We start from the raw sequence: 17,378 nt of genomic DNA on the forward strand, positions 1-17,378 counted from the left end.
TCATTGTGATTGTTTGTTTTCAAATTTTCTTTATTCTTTCTGTTCTGATACTGTTAAAGTCATAGGAATTGTTGGTCTCATGCAGTTGTCTGAGATACTATTAAGCATAATGCTTTGTGCCTGTGATGTTTTCAATATTTAGTCCATTATATTCAGCTGGGTATATATATAATTCATTATACTTTTATAGCAGTTACACATTCTTCCATGTAGTGAGCTTCATCAGAAATGGAATAAAACTATAGTATCAGATTAATTACTAGCACCACCCCACTGGAATGGTCTCATGCAAAGGATTTGTGCCCAAAATAAAAAAAACAACATGAGGTAGATTGCATGTTCTGAATAGTTTGTTTATTAAAAAACATCTTTACAATCCCACTGTTATTCTTTTCCCTATATTTAAAAATTTGACTTAAGATGGAAAATATTAGATGTCTGATAGCAATCAAAGGCAGATACATTTTGGTTTTAATAGAAGAATTATTTAATATATAACTTTAACATCCCAGATGAAAATGAAGAGTTTCTTAATTAATAGTTCATGTATATTTTCAGGAATCATTCAGTCAGTAAGAGGGAAATGCTGAAAAAATTGTTGCAACAAATTATAGAATAACTGAAAATTTTTTCTTATGCCAGTCATTTTTTAAACTGTTCTGTAAACATCTATATATCTATTGTATTTGTTTTAAATAAAGCTTCACAACTTCATGGTTTTGTCCATTCCTCAAAAGGATCTTTAAATTTCTAATAATTTCCAGAATCTGATAAATTAGGTAATTTATGACCCTATCTACAGAAGAACAGATAGTTTACTTTTTTGGTTCTTTTGAGGGTGATCTTCTTGTATATCATGAATTTGTGAGTCACTCATGTATTCAACAAGAAGTATCTATTCATCAAAATTGTGGGACATCATTGTTTAAGTACAGTTTCCATGGCTACCTTGTATCTTCATCATGTAACACTAAGATAAATGTTCTTATTTCTTAGAGTGGTATTATTTACAAAGAATAAGACACTATGTAGACAGCTTTTAGAATCTTGTCATATTTCTCACATAAAGTTTTTATTCATTGAAAATACCACAGTGCCTGGGTGGCTTAGTTGGTTAAACATCCAACTCTTGGTTTTGGCTCAGGTCATGAACTCAGGGTCATGAGATCAAGGCCCACATCCAGCTTCATGCTCAGCACAGAGACTGCTAGAGATACTCTCTCTCCCTCTCCCTCTGCCCCTCCCCCACCACATTCTCTCTCTCTCTCTCAAATAAATACATCTTAAAAAATTACTATGGCCATACTTGAAAATATATTTTAGGTGCAATTTGATTATAGGTTCCTTTCTCTCAAAAATGGGTGTTTATAAGTAGAGTTTCCTGAATCCATTATGTAAGTTTTATCAGATCAACTCTAAAATTTTTAATCTATCCTTTTATTCCCCAACTCTTTCTTATCTGTTCAACATTATCTCTCATGTTTTTCCAAGATCAGTCCATTTCTCCAGTCAGGTGATTCTTCTCAAAAAAAAAAATTATTCTAGTCTTAATGAATTTTATCCTTATTATTTTCTCTTACATAACATGGTTTGCAATCTTGCCTCCAACATTGCAAATTTCACCAGTGAATCTTCCTTGTAGAATCACCTTTTACCTTTTCAATGAAGCTTCCTGCACCCTAACCTTAAAGTGTCACCAAAAAAAAGACAAAGAACTGTAATTCCTTGGGATAGGACACCATCAAGTAGGTAGGCAAACTTGGCATGGCGTGGCTCTTCACATGTGCCTACTCTGAGGTCTCTTTTAGGCAGTCTCCCAAAGTACCCAAAGGAATCAAGTCAAATTCCTCAAAAATGAATCCTTGAATTAGATAAACCAGAGTTTCAATTTGGGGTCTAATACTTGTGAGGTGAATTCTGATTGTCATTTATATTAATAGAAATATATATCATATTATGGGAATGTTGTTGGGATACAATGCAGGTGCATACCTTGATCTATATCTGATTCATGATTTGGCCAATATGGCAACTACTGTGTCTTCAATCTGGTACCTAAGATGGTTCCTTCTTTTCTCCCTCTGATTTCTCTCAACGGGGAACTAGTGAGCTGAAACTTTATTGCTAGTGCTTTAAGCTCAAATGAGATTGTGATCTTATAGGAGGAATATGTGCCACAAATTGGATGTCAGGCAATCACCTGAGGTAGGGCAAGAGAGTCCAGCTCTCTTCTTAGTTGAACTGCTGCAAAAGTGACCTTCAGTAAGCTAGTCAACCTTTTTATTCATTAGCTTCTCTCTTGTCAAAGTAAGTAGCTAAAAATATATGACTACCAATTGTGCATGACCACAGTAAAGTGAAACAGAAAAATTAGAACCCTAAGAAATGGAGATAACTGCAGAAATATTCTATGTATGTAGAAATTTTAATTGTCTACAATGTTTTATTTGTGATTGAGCTTAAATGGGTGATGCTTATGTGTTTTTGTCAGTTTTGGTTTGTTGCTTATTTTAGTCTCATGCAAGACTATTTCACAAAATAGATTAGATTTTAAGATATCTTTCCACTTAAAGGAAGCAGATAGTTACATGGCTGGTTTCACCTAACAGAGAGATTTATTGTCATGCTGAAGTGAAAACGTGATGAATGTATTTCCTAATTCAAACTTTTCCCAATCTGCATATTTCATATTTCAATCAAGTCCAAATGCCTACCAAGCAATGATTTTATGCACTTCAATTACATCTACAATGGTAGAAATATAAATATTAAGAAGATCAAGCTATAAGTAAAATGATATTAATTCTGGGAACCAACTACTTGACTTTTGCACTATCATATTGAAATTAAAAAAAAAAATACAAGAAAATGCCAGTTCTGGGGCACCTGGGTGGCTCAGTGGGTTAAGCCTCTGCCTTCAGCTCAGGTCATGATCTCAGGGTCCTGGGATCGAGCCCCGCATCGGGCTCTCTGCTCAGCAGTAAAGCCTGCTTCCTCCTCTCTCTGCCTGCCTCTCTGCCTACTTGTGATCTCTCTATCTGTCAAATAAAAAAAAAAAATCTAAAAAAAAAAAAAATGCCAGTTCTTTCAGAGATGAAATCTAATGTGTATCATCTCTAAACAAGAAAGTTAGCATAAATTTAGAAACTAAGGAAAGAAATTACATATGTTCAGATATCATTGAATTACTGTACTCTTTACCATTTTGTATTTTTCTTCTTTACTTTTCATCTACTGTTCACTGAATCAATGATTAGCATTACCCAAAACTCAGGTTATTGATTATTTATGAAAAGTTTATTCTTCTGATGGGGGTCTGGACAAAAAGTAAGGTAATGTTAATTATAAAAAAGGAAGGTTGAAGTTAGTACACCTGCTGTAGAAACAAGAAGAAGAGTATATTTACAAAATTATCAATTAACATGTATTTAAAATAAGTAAATACTATAGTACACTGTTGTGTAAAGAGAAATGAAACTAGGAGACTAGAAGTGGGATAATTTCCTGAGTGTTGTTGATAACCTAGTTTCCTGGCTTCACTTTCTTATCCTAAAAATAGGTTTGGAATTAGATGATCTAGAAGGTTCCTTTAAACACTAAGATTCTATGATTTTTCTATATTGTTACTCATTTGCTATAGCAAGTTCATAAATAGAGCAAGTTCATAAATAGACTCAGGTTAATTTAGCTTTGAGAAAAGACTATCAATCTGTCTAGATTAATGGAGAGGCTTGAATCAGTAAAAGAAGGCTCCTTTTGTAAGCCTGTCAAGTCCTCACTATTTAAATCTTACATATAAGATTTTCTCACAGGGATAGATAGTCACGAAGACATTATCTCCTGGGATTTTACTATTTACTGCTCACTGTTTCAAATTATTTAAATATATATATATATCTACATATAGATATATATATATATGGCTTTCATCCTGAGAAACTCATGACCAAAGGGGATCACTTTGAATCGTATCTATTTGTAGCTACAATTCTGAGATCTGTTCCATCCAGTCAACTGCTTATCAACACTATCACTAGTAGATCTACTTCAGTATTTATTTTTATAAAAGAAATCTAGACTACGCCATGTTTAAAGTTAATTAATTGTTAATATAAATATTTGAAAAGAGTTTCAAATGATAGCAAGTATTTTCTTTAATTTGACTTGCTTATTAATACATAAATAAATAACAAGCAATTGTGAAATTCTCAATTTCTGCACATACTGAATTTCTGTAAATACTGAAATAATGAAATTTGATTTAGTAACACCCGGAAAATTAAATGTTTAAGTCTTTAACAAATAAGATACAAAAATAATCTAAATGAGATTAATAAATGCTTAGCATACCACTTAAAATCAGCAGTTATGACATCTTATGATTTTCATTTTCAAAAAAGCAATGAGATCAACTAAATTTTATCTTAGCATGTTTAAAGAAGAAATGACGGCATTTTTTCACAGATCAAGATAAAAAATAGGTCAAAGATATTAGGTAAAGCACAGTGTATTTTTAAAAGTTTCCACAACTCTGAACATTAGGTTATATTTTCAAAACCTAAATTGAAAAAAGGACAAGGCAAAATGAGAATCAGTGAGTTCGAAGAAAGTACTAACAATGCATCCAGCATCAATTCTGTACAACCCTCCACCTCTTATTTTATTAATTTCAATATAAACACTGAGGAGCCCTAAGATGTGTAAACAGTGAAAAATGCTGAATTGGTGAAGTCATTGAGGAGTTTCAGCCATTTTATAAGCAAGTTCTTAGTTTATTAATTTATCCCTTGTATAGCTGTCCATTTAGGTCTACTAACACACAAACATAACCAACCAAAACAACAATGACATCAATAAAACCCAGAAAACTAAGGGCCCCCTAATATAGTTTTAAAAATTTGTGCAGACTATTATGTGTGTGAGTGTAAAGGTGTAGAAATCCAGAAATTATAAAATAAAAGATAAAATGATAGTTTTGCATATTATGTCAAGAATAACAAAACATAAATTAGTAAAAAAAATAAAACTTTTAAAAGAAACCAAATTTAATTTTCCACTTAAATTCCAAAATTATTCAGAAAGATAGTAAGGATTTTACAGCTTAGAAATGATTTCATTTATATAACAGTTCCTTTTATAGATAAGGGAACCCTATACATAGCCCTCACTCTAAACTTCAGCAATAAAAGATTTTTTCAAAATATCATGTGTGATTGAAAGATTAGAGTCTGGTAAGTTATTTGCATGTTCCTTAATGAAGGTGTGCATTGATTATAAGGAGGCAGACAATGTAATAAGTGAATATAATAAGCAAATAATAAGCAAAGAAGGGGGGAAAAAAGAAGGGAGAAAACTTAACCTTTGTTCTCAATTTCTAGGCAACATTGGAGAACAGAGCAAAAGGGTATTGATACTTTTGTCTTAGGTTCATGGATTAAATAATGTTTCTTAAAACCATAATTTGATGTTTGTGTTTATAACTAAGAATAACAAAGAAAAGAACCCTAAAAGCAGTCCTCAATTCCCAATAGCTTCAAGGATTCAACAAAGATTGTCTAACTAAAACAAATAAATAAAAAAAGAAAGAAAGAAAGAAAGAAAGAAAGAAAAGCTTTGGCAAGAGTTGGTATTACTATTTTGACTATACACAAGCTCTGAATTATGTTAAATAATTTTGTTAACTAGCATAATGGCTTTCTGTATATTTACTATTAAATAAAGCAATTCTATCAGCATTGTTTAAATCTATTTATACCCAATGCATTTAGAAAACATCACTGTTTGCAATACTATGACTCTCCAACTCCAATTGTCAGACTGTTGCTACAATATTCATCTGACTAGCTTACAATAAAAATAGTGGTAACTTATGGTTACTGAATGCTTGGTTGAATACTCAGCACTGTGAAATTTTTGTTCATTGTTAGACAGGATGCATAATAATCAGAACACCTGAGGCTTTAGTTCAATGCTGGTGGAAATATAAAATGGTACAAACCACTCTAGAAAAACAGTTGGACAATTTTTTAAAAGGTTAAGCATATACTTATTACATGGCCTAGCATTTCAACTTTTGGTTTTTACATAGAGGAAGGAAAACATGAAATACTTGAACATGGATTTTCATAGTAGTTTTATTTGTAATATCCCCACACTTGAAAAAACTCAAATAGCCATCAAGAGGTGAATAAACACAGTGGGATAGGGCTGTATAGTAAAGAGTGGAGTACTGCTATATATAAACAACAAAATGGATACATAAGCAACATGTTGATTCTCAAAATCATCATGCTGAGCAAAAGTTGCCATGCACAAAAGAATATAGATTCTATGATTCCATCAATTTCAAATCCTAGCATAGGAAAAACTAATCAATATTGCAGAAAGCAGAACCATGGTTGTTTGGGGCCAGTGGTCTTGGGAAGATTTACTGCAAAGGCCAGCAGTGAACTCTTTGAGATTGATGACTATGTTTTATATCTGCCTTTGGTCAGACTGCACAGGTGTATACATTTGCTGAAGCCCAGGGAAAAGCTCTTCACTCAAAATAAGTGTTTATTTTTTGTAAAACATACCTCAATAAAGTTAGCTTTTAAAATTGAATTGTCGGGGCTCCTGGGTGGCTCAGTGGGTTAAAGCCTCTGCCTTCGGCTCAGGTCATGATCCCGGGGTCCTGGGATCGAGCCCCACATTGGGCTTTCTGCTTGGCGGGGAGCCTGCTTCCTCCTCTCTCTCTGCCTGCCTCTCTGCCTACTTGTGATCTCTGTCAAATGGATAAATAAAATATTAAAAAAAAACAAATAAAATTGAATTGTTTTAATTGGATTTCTTTTCTAAAAGAAGTATGACTATTTAATGCAGTGTAATCATTTAAAGCTAATGGTTTTGAGATTTCAAGATCACATTAAATATAATCACATATTATTGTCTCCATACAGGAAAAAATTGTAGAAGATATAACTATATATATATATATATATATATATATATATATATATATATATATGAATATTATTCATCCATAAAAGTGAAATAAAAATGAAGTTGTGCTATTTACAATGACATGGATGGAGCTGGAGAGTATCATGCTAAGTGAAATAAGTCAGGAAAAGACAAATACCATATGATTTCACTCATATGTGGAATTTAAGAAACAAAGCAAATGAGCAAAGGGAAAAAACAAAGAGAGGCAAACCAAGAAACAGACTTGTAACTATAGAGAAAAAAATCGATAGTTATCAGAGGGGAGGTGGGTGGGGTAAAGGGGGAATAGGTAATGGAGATTAAGGAGTGCACTTGTACTAAGCACCAGTGTTGTATGGAAGTGTTGAATCACTATATCGTACACCTGAAATAAATACTACACTGAGGTTAACTGGCTGGGATTTAAATATAAATTTAAAAAAAAAGAAATATAAGGGATAACTACATAATGTTAAAAGTTCAATTTCTTCAAGAAATTGTAATGATTCTAAAATGGATACATTGAAAATATTATCTCAAAATATATAAATCAAAAAGAACATATTTACCAAAAGAAGCAGAGAAATCAACAACCTCCATGGAAGGAGTTAGAAAAACTTAGACAATTACCTTTTAAAGTAAAGAGAACATCAGTGAAAATGTAGATGAGGAAGGACACTATCTTATAGTTAAAGGGTCTATCTAATGAGAAGACCTTAACAAATGTAAATATTTATGTCCGTAACATGGGATCAGCCAATTATATAAACCAATTAATAACTAAATTAAAGAAACATGTAGATAATAATAAAATAATAGTAGGGGGATTGCAAGGACTGTAATGGACTGATCATCTAAGCAGAAGATCAACAAGGAAAAATGACTTTGAATGACACACTGGACAATATGGACTTCACAGATGTATGCAGAGCATTCCATACTAAAGCAACAGAATGCACATTCTTCTTGAGTGCACATGGAACATTCTCCAGAATAGATCACATACTGGCTCACAAAACAGGTTTCAACTGGTACCAAAGAACTGGAATTATTCCCTGCAGATTTTCAGATCACAATGCTTTGAAACTAGAATTCAATCACATAAAGAAAGTTGGAAAGAACTTAAATACATGGAGGCTAAAGAGCACCCTATTAAAGAATGAATGGGTCATCCAAGAAATTAGAGAAGAATTAAAATGATTCATGGGAACAAATGAAAATGAAAACACAACCGTTCAAAACCTTTGGGATGTAGGCAGTCCTAAGAGGGACGTATATAGCACTAAAGCCTTTCTCAAGAAACAAGAAAGTCCTCAAATATACAACCTAACCTTACACCTAAAAGAGCAGTAGAAATAACAGCAAATAAAGCCTAAGGGGAAGAGAATTAATAAAGATTAGAGCAGAAATCAGTGAAATAGAAACCAAAAAACTAGTAGAACAGATCAACAAAACTAGAAGCTGGTTCTTTGAAAGATTAGTAAGATTGATAAACCCCTAGCCAGACTTATCAAAAAGAAAAGAGAAAGGACCCAAATAAAATCATGAATGAAAGAGGTGAGATCACAACCAACACCAAAGAGATACAAACAATTATAAGAACATATTATGAGCAACTGTATGCCAACAAAATAGGCAATCTGAAAGAGATGAATGCATTCCTAGAGATGTATAAACTACCAAAACTGAACCAGAAAGAAATAGAAAATCTGAACAGACCCACAATCAGCAAGGAGATTGAAGCAGCCATCAAAAATCTCCCAACAAACAAGAGCACGGGGCCGGACAACTTCCCAGGGGAATTCTACCGAACATTTAAGGAAGAATTAATACCTATTCTCCTGAAACTGTTCCAAAAAAGATAGAAATTGTAAGAAAGCTTCCAAAATTTTCTGTGGCACCAGCATTACCTTGATTCCAAAACCAGACAAAGACCCCACCAAAAAGAATTACAGACCAATATCCCTGATGGACATGGATGAAAAATTGTTACCAAGATACTAGCCAATAGGATCCAACAGTACAGTAAAAGGATTATTCATCATGACCAAGTGAGATTTATTTCTGGGCTGCAAATGTGGTTCAACCCCTGTAAATCAATCAATATGATACACTACATTAAGAAAAGAAAGGACAAGAACCCTATGATTCTCTCAATAGATGCAGAAAAAGCATTTGACAAAGTACAACATCCTTTCTTGATTAAAACTCTTCCCAGTGTACGGATAGGGGGGAACATACCTCAATACCATAAAAGTTATATATAAAAAGCCTATGAGGAGACAAGATGGCGGGGAAGTAGGAGGAGGTGCCATTTCAACCTGTACCCTAAAGTGAGCTGAACTCTGATCATCCATTAAATCAGCCTGAGATCAGAATTGTACACGTCTGGATCTCTACAGGGGCAGAAGATGCCAGTGGGCAGGTAAAGCGGAGTGGGAACTTCGGACTGATATTGGAAGATAAACAAAAGGGGGAGAGAGCCACCAGAGGTGACCGATTGGAAAGTAATACCCCAATATGAGAGTCCCCTGCATCTGGAGACCAGCATTAACTTGGAGTCTGGTTGAAAGCACCCAAAAAGAGCAAAGAATCACGGGGGGAAATTGTGGGAATTGGGGCGGTGAGGGACGGGGCTTAAGTCCCCGGACCCAGGACAGCCTCCCCTGGCACTGAGCCAGAGGGAGTGTGGCAGAGAAACCAGGTCTTGGTCCCTGAGCCACCAGCACGCCCAAGAACGCATGGGGTCCAGCCCCCATGAGGGGCTGGGAGCCTCGCCAGAAGGCAGAACGCCACGCCGTGCTATCAGAGCCTGAGACGCATGCGCCCCACACCCTTCCCTAAGAGAGGTGAGCACAGGCACTAGCGTGGCGCTCTTAGACCCGCACCTTGCTATCAGAGCCTGAGACGTGCACACCCCACACCCTCCCCTGAGAGAGGTGTGCACAAGCCCGGCGCTCTCAGACCCGGAAAGACCAGGCACTCCCAGCCTGGGCCAGCAGGAGAATCTCAGTGTGCAATCGCTGCTTGGAACCTCTCTGGTGGTCTGGAGCTGCCCAGTCAGCCACCACTACCGTGGTTTTGGGTACAAGCAGGAGATCCTACGTCTCCAGGGACCGTGACTCGGAACCTGCTCTGCCAGCGGCCGAGGGGAAACTTAATGTGCTCTGGAGACCCAGAGGGGAACAGACTGAGGCTTCTCTCTGAGAGGGAGGTCGGGGTGCAGTTTGCTTTCCTCTAAACCTCCAAAAACCATCAAAAGCTATCAAGGCGAGAGAACAAATGATCAAACATAAAAACCTCCAGAGAACAAAAGCCTGAAAAACTGGTTTCCTCAGAGCCCACCGCCTTGAGGGGGGTGGGAGGGCTTAACTCTGGGAACATCATTGACTGAAAACCCACGTGGCAGGTCCCTCCCCCAGAAAACCAACCAGGAAAGGGAAAAAAAAAAAAAAAAAAGACTACAAGAGAACAACCACCACTACTTCATAGATACAACTTTTTATTTTTAACTCGTTCCCACTATTCTGGTTCATTTTTCTTTAATATAGATAATTTTTTAACCTCTTTACCATCACAGTGAGATGTCCAGTACATCAAATTCCATAATAACCTTCTAACCTGAACTTTTTGATACATACACCCATGTTTTTCTTTTGCTTTTCTATTTTTTAAATTTTTTAAAAAATTTTAGTTTAGTCTACTTTATTCTTTTTTTATTTTTATTTTCTAATATTCATATAGAGTTAAATTTCAAGGTAATCCCCTTTCCCCAATCAATGCTACCCCTATAGGTAAATGAGTTTTTAATCCCCCTTTATCTTAGGAAAGTTGAGTCCTTTAACGAAGATATCGAGATACATCCAGGAAGAATCAAAATAACCTTCCTCACCCACACTGAGAATTTATAACCACTCTCCCATCTTTTTCTTCCACCAGTGTTTCTGTGTATTTGTGTTTGTCCTGATAGTATACAAATCTTATACTTGGGGTTCTTTTTGACAAGATTCTTCTCTTTTTTTGCTTATATATATATATATATATTTTTCTCTTCTCATATACTTTTATCAGTCTTTTTGTTTGTCTGTTTTTGTTTGTATACTTCATAAATCTTACCTCGGGACCCATTTGGGCTGAGCCTTCTCTTTTATCTTCCCTTTTTTTCCTCTCTCTCTCTCTTTTTTTTTCCTTCTTTTTCTTTTCTTTTTTCTCTCATTTGGGTGGAGAATCCTGATTGCTCAGAAGTGTTCCAGGGTGCACCTTAACTGCACCACAGTCGATACATCCAGCTACATCCATTCAGTCATCTCTCACCAAAATGACTAGGAGGAGGAATGCCCAACAGAAGAAAAATAGAGAGGATGGGCCTTCTACAACAGAGCTAATGGCTATCAACATAGACAATATGTCAGAAAGGGAATTCAGGCTAAGAATTATCCAGGCAATAGCTAGGTTGGAGAAAGCCATGGATGACCAAATGGAATTGATTAGGGCAGAACTGAAAGCCACCAGGGATGATGTTCACAGTGTTAGGGCAGAACTGAAAGCCACCAGAGATGATGTTCACAATGCTCTCAATGAGTTCCAATCTAATCTAAATTCTCTAAAAGCTAGGGTAACTGAGACAGAAGATAGAATTAGTGATCTGGAGGACAAACAGATAGAGAGAAAGGATCAGGATGAAGCCTGAAACAAACAGCTTAGAAGCCATGAAAACAGAATCAGGGAAATAAATGATGCCATGAAACATTCCAACATCAGAATTATTGGAATCCCTGAAGCGGGGGGGGGGGGGGGGGGAGTCTAGAAGATATAGTGGAACAAGTTGTCCATGAAAATTTTCCCAATCTCGTGAATGGAATGAGCGTTCATGTACTAGAGGGAGAATAGTTTCCCCTCAAGATTATAGATTCTCAAAAGCCCTCGAGATACCTAATAGTAAGAGTGAAGAAGTATAATTGTAGGCAGACCCTCTTGAAAGCAGCTAGGAGAAAGAAAATCCTTATGTACAGAGGAAAGCCCATCAGAATAACGTCAGACCTATCCACAGAGACCTGGCAAGCCAGAAAGGGCTGGCAAGATATATTCAGGGCACTAAATGAGAAGAACATGCATCCAAGAATACTTTATCCAGCAAGACTGACATTCAATATGGATGGAGAGATAAAGAATTTCCAAGACCAGCAAGGCTTAAAAGAGTGTGCGACCACCAAGCCAACACTGCAAGAAATATTAAGGGGGGTTCTATAAAAGAGAAAAAAATCCTAAAAATATCATTGAACAGAAATATTGTCTCTATATTTCTACAGAAAGAAAGACTTCAAAGGTAACACGATGTCAATAAAAACGTATCTCTCAATAATCACTCTAATGTGAATGGCCCAAATGTGCCCATAAAATGACACAAGGTTGCAGATTGGATAAAACAGCAGGACCCATCCATATGTTGTCTACAAGAGACCCATTTTGAACCTAAGGATACACCCAGACTGAAAGTGAAGGGATGGAGAAGCATCTTTCATGCCAATAGGCCTCAAAAGAATGCCGGGGTAGCAATTCTCATATTAGATAAATTAGATTTTAAACTAAAGACTGTAGTCAGAGATACAGAAGGACACTACATAATTCTTAAAGGGACTATCCACCAAGATGATCTAACAACTGTAAATATCTACATCCCCAATATGGGAGCGGCCAATTACATAAGAAAACTATTAACCAAGATAAAGAGTCATATTGATATGAATACATTAATAGTAGGAGATCTTAACATGCCTCTCTCAGTAATAGACAGATCATTGAAGCAGAAAATCAATAAAGAAACAAGAGCATTGAATGACACATTGGACTAGATGGACCTCATAGATATATACAGAACATTCCACCCTAAAACAACAGAATACTCATTCTTCTCAAGTGCGCATGGAACCTTCTCCAGAATAGACCACATACTGGGTCACAAATCAGGGCTCAACCCATACCAAAAGACTGAGATTATTCCCTGCATATTCTCAGATCACAATGCTTTGAAACTGGAGCTCAATCACAAGGAAAAGTTTGGAAGGAACTCAAACACCTGGAAGCTAAAGACCACCCTGCTTAAGAATGCTTGGATCAACCAGGAGATCAAAGAAGAACTTAAACAATTCATGGAAACCTATGAGAATAAAGACACTTCGGTCCAAAACCTATGGGATACAGCAAAGGCTGTCCTAAGGGGGAAATACATAGCCATCCAAGCCTCCCTCAAAAAAAAATGAAAAATCCAGAATATACCAGCTGTCTCTACATCTTAAAGAACTGGAGAATCAACAACAAATCAAACCAACTCCACACATAAGAAGGGAAATAATCAAGATTAGAGCATAGATCAATGAGGTGGAAACCAGAGATACAGTAGAACGTATCAATGAAACTAGAAGCTGGTTTTTTGAAAGAATCAATAAGATCGATAAACCGTTGGCCACACTAATCCAAAAGAAAAGAGAGAAAGCCCAAATTAATAAAATTATGAATGAAAAGGGAGAGATCACAACTAACACCAAGGAAGTAGAAACAATCATCAGAAGTTATTATCAACAGTTATATGCCAATAAGATAAGCAAACTAGATGAAATGGATACATTCCTGGAAAACTATAAACTCCCAAAATTGAACCAGGAAGAAACTGACAACCTGAATAGACCAATATCTAGTAACAAGATTGAAGCAGTGATCAAAACCTCCCAAAAAACAAGAGCCCAGGACCTGATGGATTCCCTGGGGGAATTCTAACAAACTTTCAAAGAAGAAATAACACCTATTCTCCTGAAGCTATTTCAAAAAATTGAAGCAGAAGGAAAATTTCTAGACTCTTTTTATGAAACCAGCATTACCCTGATCCCCAAACCAGGCAAATACTCTACCAAAAAGAAGAATTTCAGACCAATATCACTGATGAATATGGATGCTAAGATTCTCAACAAGATCCTAGCTAATAGAATCCAACAACACATTAAAAAGATTATCCACCATGACCAAGTGGGATACTTCCCTGGGTTACAAGGATGGTTCAACATCCACAAATCAATCAATGTGATAGAACAAATCAATAAGAGAAGAGAGAAGAATCACATGGTCCACAAGAGAGAAGAACCAATTGGTGCAGAAAAACCATTTGACAAAATCCAGCATCTGTTCCTGATTAAAACGCTTCAAAGTATAGGGATAGAGGGAACATTCCTGAACTTCATAAAATCTATCTATGAAAGACTCACATCAAATATCATCTTGAATAGGAAAAAGCTTGCAGCCTTCCCATTGAGATCAGGAACACGAAAAGGAGGCCCACCCTCACCACTCTTGTTCAACATAGTATTAGAAGACCTAGCAACAACAATCAGACAACAAAGACAAATAAAAGGTATCCAAATTGGCAATGAAGAAGTCAAACTCTCTCTCTTAGCAGATGACATGATTCTTTATATGGAAAACCCAAAAGACTCCACCCCCAAACTACTAGAATTCATACAGCAATTCAGTAACGTGGCAGGATACAAAGTCAATGTACAGAAATCAGTGGCTTTCTTATACACTAACAGTGAAAATATAGAAAGGGAAATTAGAGAATCGATTCCATTTACTATAGCATCAAGAACCATAAGATACCTGGGAATAAACCTAATGAAAGAGGTAAAGGATCTGTACTCGAAGAACTACAGAACACTCATGAAAGAAATTGAAGAAGACACAAAAAGATGGAAGACCATTCCATGCTTTTGGATTGGAAGAATAAACATTGTTAAAATGTTTATACTGCCTAGAGCAATCTATACTTTTAATGCCATTCCAATCAAAATTCCACTGGTATTTTTCAAAGAGCTGGAGCAAACAATCCTAAAATTTGTATGGGATCAGAAGAGAACCCGAATTGCTAAGGAAATGTTGAAAAATAAAAATAAAACTGGGGGCATCACATTACCTGATTTCAAGCTTTACTACAAAGCTGTGATCACCAAGACAGCATGGTACTGGCATAAAAACAGACACATAGGCCAGTGGAACAGAGTAGAGAGCCCAGATATGGACCCTCAACTCTATGGTCAGTTAATCTTCGACAAAACAGGAAAAAATATACAGTGGAAAAAAGACAGTCTCTTCAATAAATGGTGCTGGGAAAACTGGGCAGCTATATGTAGAAGAATGAAACTCAACCATTCTCTTACACCGTACACAAAGATAAACTCAAAATGGATAAAAGACCTCAACGTGAGACAGGAATCCATCAGATTCTAGAGGAGAACATAGGCAGTCACCTCTTCGATATCAGCCACAGCAACTTCTTTCAAGATATGTCTCCAAAGGCAAAGGAAACAAAACCGAAAATAAACTTTTGGGACTTCATCAAGATCAAAAGCTTCTGCACAGCAAAGGAAACAGTCAACAAAACAAAGAGGCAACCCACGGAATGGGAGAAGATATTTGCAAATGACAGTACAGACAAAAGGTTGATATCCAGGATCTATAAAGAACTCCCCAAACTCAACACATAGAAAACAGATAATCATATCAAAAAATGGGCAAAAGATATGAACAGACACTTCTCCAATGAAGACATACAAATGGCTATCAGACACATGAAAAAGTGTTCATCATCACTAGCCATCAGGGAGATTCAAATTAAAAACCACATTGAGATACCACCTTACACCCGTTAGAATAGCCAAAATTAGCAAGACAGGAAACAACATGTGTTGGAGAGGATGTGAAGAAAGGGGAACACTCTTACACTGTTGGTGGGAATGCAAGTTGGTGCAGCCACTTTGGAGAACAGTGTGGAGATTCCTTAAGAAATTAAAAATAGAGCTTCCCTATGACCCTGCCATTGCACTACTGGGTGTTTACCCCAAAGATACAGATGTAGTGAAAAGAAGGGCCATCTGTACCCCAATGATTATAGCAGCAATGGCCACAGTCACCAAACTGTGGAAAGAGCCAAGATGCACTTCAACAGACGAATGGATAAGGAAGATGTGGTCCATATACACTATGGAGTATTATGCCTCCATCAGAAAGGATGAATACCCAACTTTTGTAGCAACATGGACGGGACTGGAAGAGATTATGCTGAGTGAAATAAGTCAAGCAGAGAGAGTCAATTATCATATGGTTTCACTTATTTGTGGAGCATAACAAATAACATGGAGGACATGGGAAGATGGAGAGGAGAAGGGAGTTGAGGGAAATTGGAAGGGGAGGTTAACCATGAGAGACTATGGACTCTGAAAAACAACCTGAGGGTTTTGAAGGGGCGGGGGGTGGGAGGTTAAGGGAACTAGGTGGTGGGTATTGGGGAGGGCACATATTGCATGTTGCACTGGGTATGGTGCAAAAAAAATGAATACTGGTACACTGAAAAGAAATTAAAAAAAATAATTTAAAAAAAGATAGGAGATTGGAGGAGGAGTCAAGATGGCGGAGAAGTAGCAGGCTGAGACTACTTCAGGTAGCGGGAGATCAGCTAGATAGCTTATCTAAAGATTGCAAACACCTACAAATCCAATGGGAGATTGAAGAGAAGAACAGCAACTCTAGAAACAGAAAATCAACCACTTTCTGAAAGGTAGGACTGGCGGAGAAGTGAATCCAAAGCGACAGGAAGATAGACCGCGGGGGGAGGGGCCGGCTCCCGGCAAGTGGCGGAGCAACGGAGCACAAAATCGGGACTTTTAAAAGTCTGTTCCGCTGAGGGACATCACTCCAGAGGCTTAACCGGGGTGAAGCCCGCGCGGGGTCAGCGTGGCCTCAGGTCCTGCAGGGTCGCAGAAGGATCGGGGTGTCTGAGTGTCACAGAGCTCACAGGTATTAGAACAGGGAAGCCGGCTACAGAGACAGAGCCTAGGAGTGACTCTCAGCTCGGGGTTACCTTGAACCAGTCTCAGGCTCAGTCAGCTCGGAGCGCAGCCGGAGGCCAGGGTGGCCGGAGTTATTGGGCGCTGTTCTCTGGGGATGCACTGAGGAGTGGGGCCCGGGGCTCTTGGCTCCTCCGGGCCGGAGACTGGGAGGCCACCATCTTCATTCCCGCCCTCCTGAACTCTACGGAAAGCGCTCAGGGAACAAAAGCTCCCGAAAGCAAACCCGAGCGGATTACTCAGCCCGGCCCCGGGTAAGGGCGGTGCAACTCCACCTGGGGCAAAGGCGCTTGAGAATCACTACAACAGGCCCCTCCCCCAGAAGATCAGCAAGAAACCCAGCCAGGACGAAGTTCACCTACCAAGGAGTGCAGTTTCAATACAATGGAGAGCAGTGGAATTCCAGAGGAGGAGAAAGCAAAGCACGGAACTCATGGCTTTCTCCCCATGATACTTTAGCCTTGCAGTTAATTTAATTTTTTTTTTTCAATTTTTTTCTTCTTCTGCTAAATTTTTTTAACTTTT

At 37.3% G+C, this 17,378-nt stretch overlaps 1 long non-coding RNA gene across 1 annotated transcript in view; it reads right to left on the reverse strand.

Annotated features, from left to right (window-relative positions):
• Positions 1-16,928, reverse strand: part of LOC125081436 (uncharacterized) — a 51,690-nt gene extending 34,762 nt beyond the window's left edge. The window contains exon 1 of the long non-coding RNA XR_007121683.1: positions 16,868-16,928. This is a non-coding gene — a long non-coding RNA (uncharacterized LOC125081436). The remainder of the gene's footprint in view (positions 1-16,867) is intronic.
• Between the last annotated feature and the right edge of the window lie 450 nt (positions 16,929-17,378).

The sequence above is a fragment of the Lutra lutra genome, chromosome 11 (genome assembly GCF_902655055.1).
Source record: "Lutra lutra chromosome 11, mLutLut1.2, whole genome shotgun sequence".
NCBI classification, from domain to species: Eukaryota; Metazoa; Chordata; class Mammalia; order Carnivora; family Mustelidae; genus Lutra; species Lutra lutra.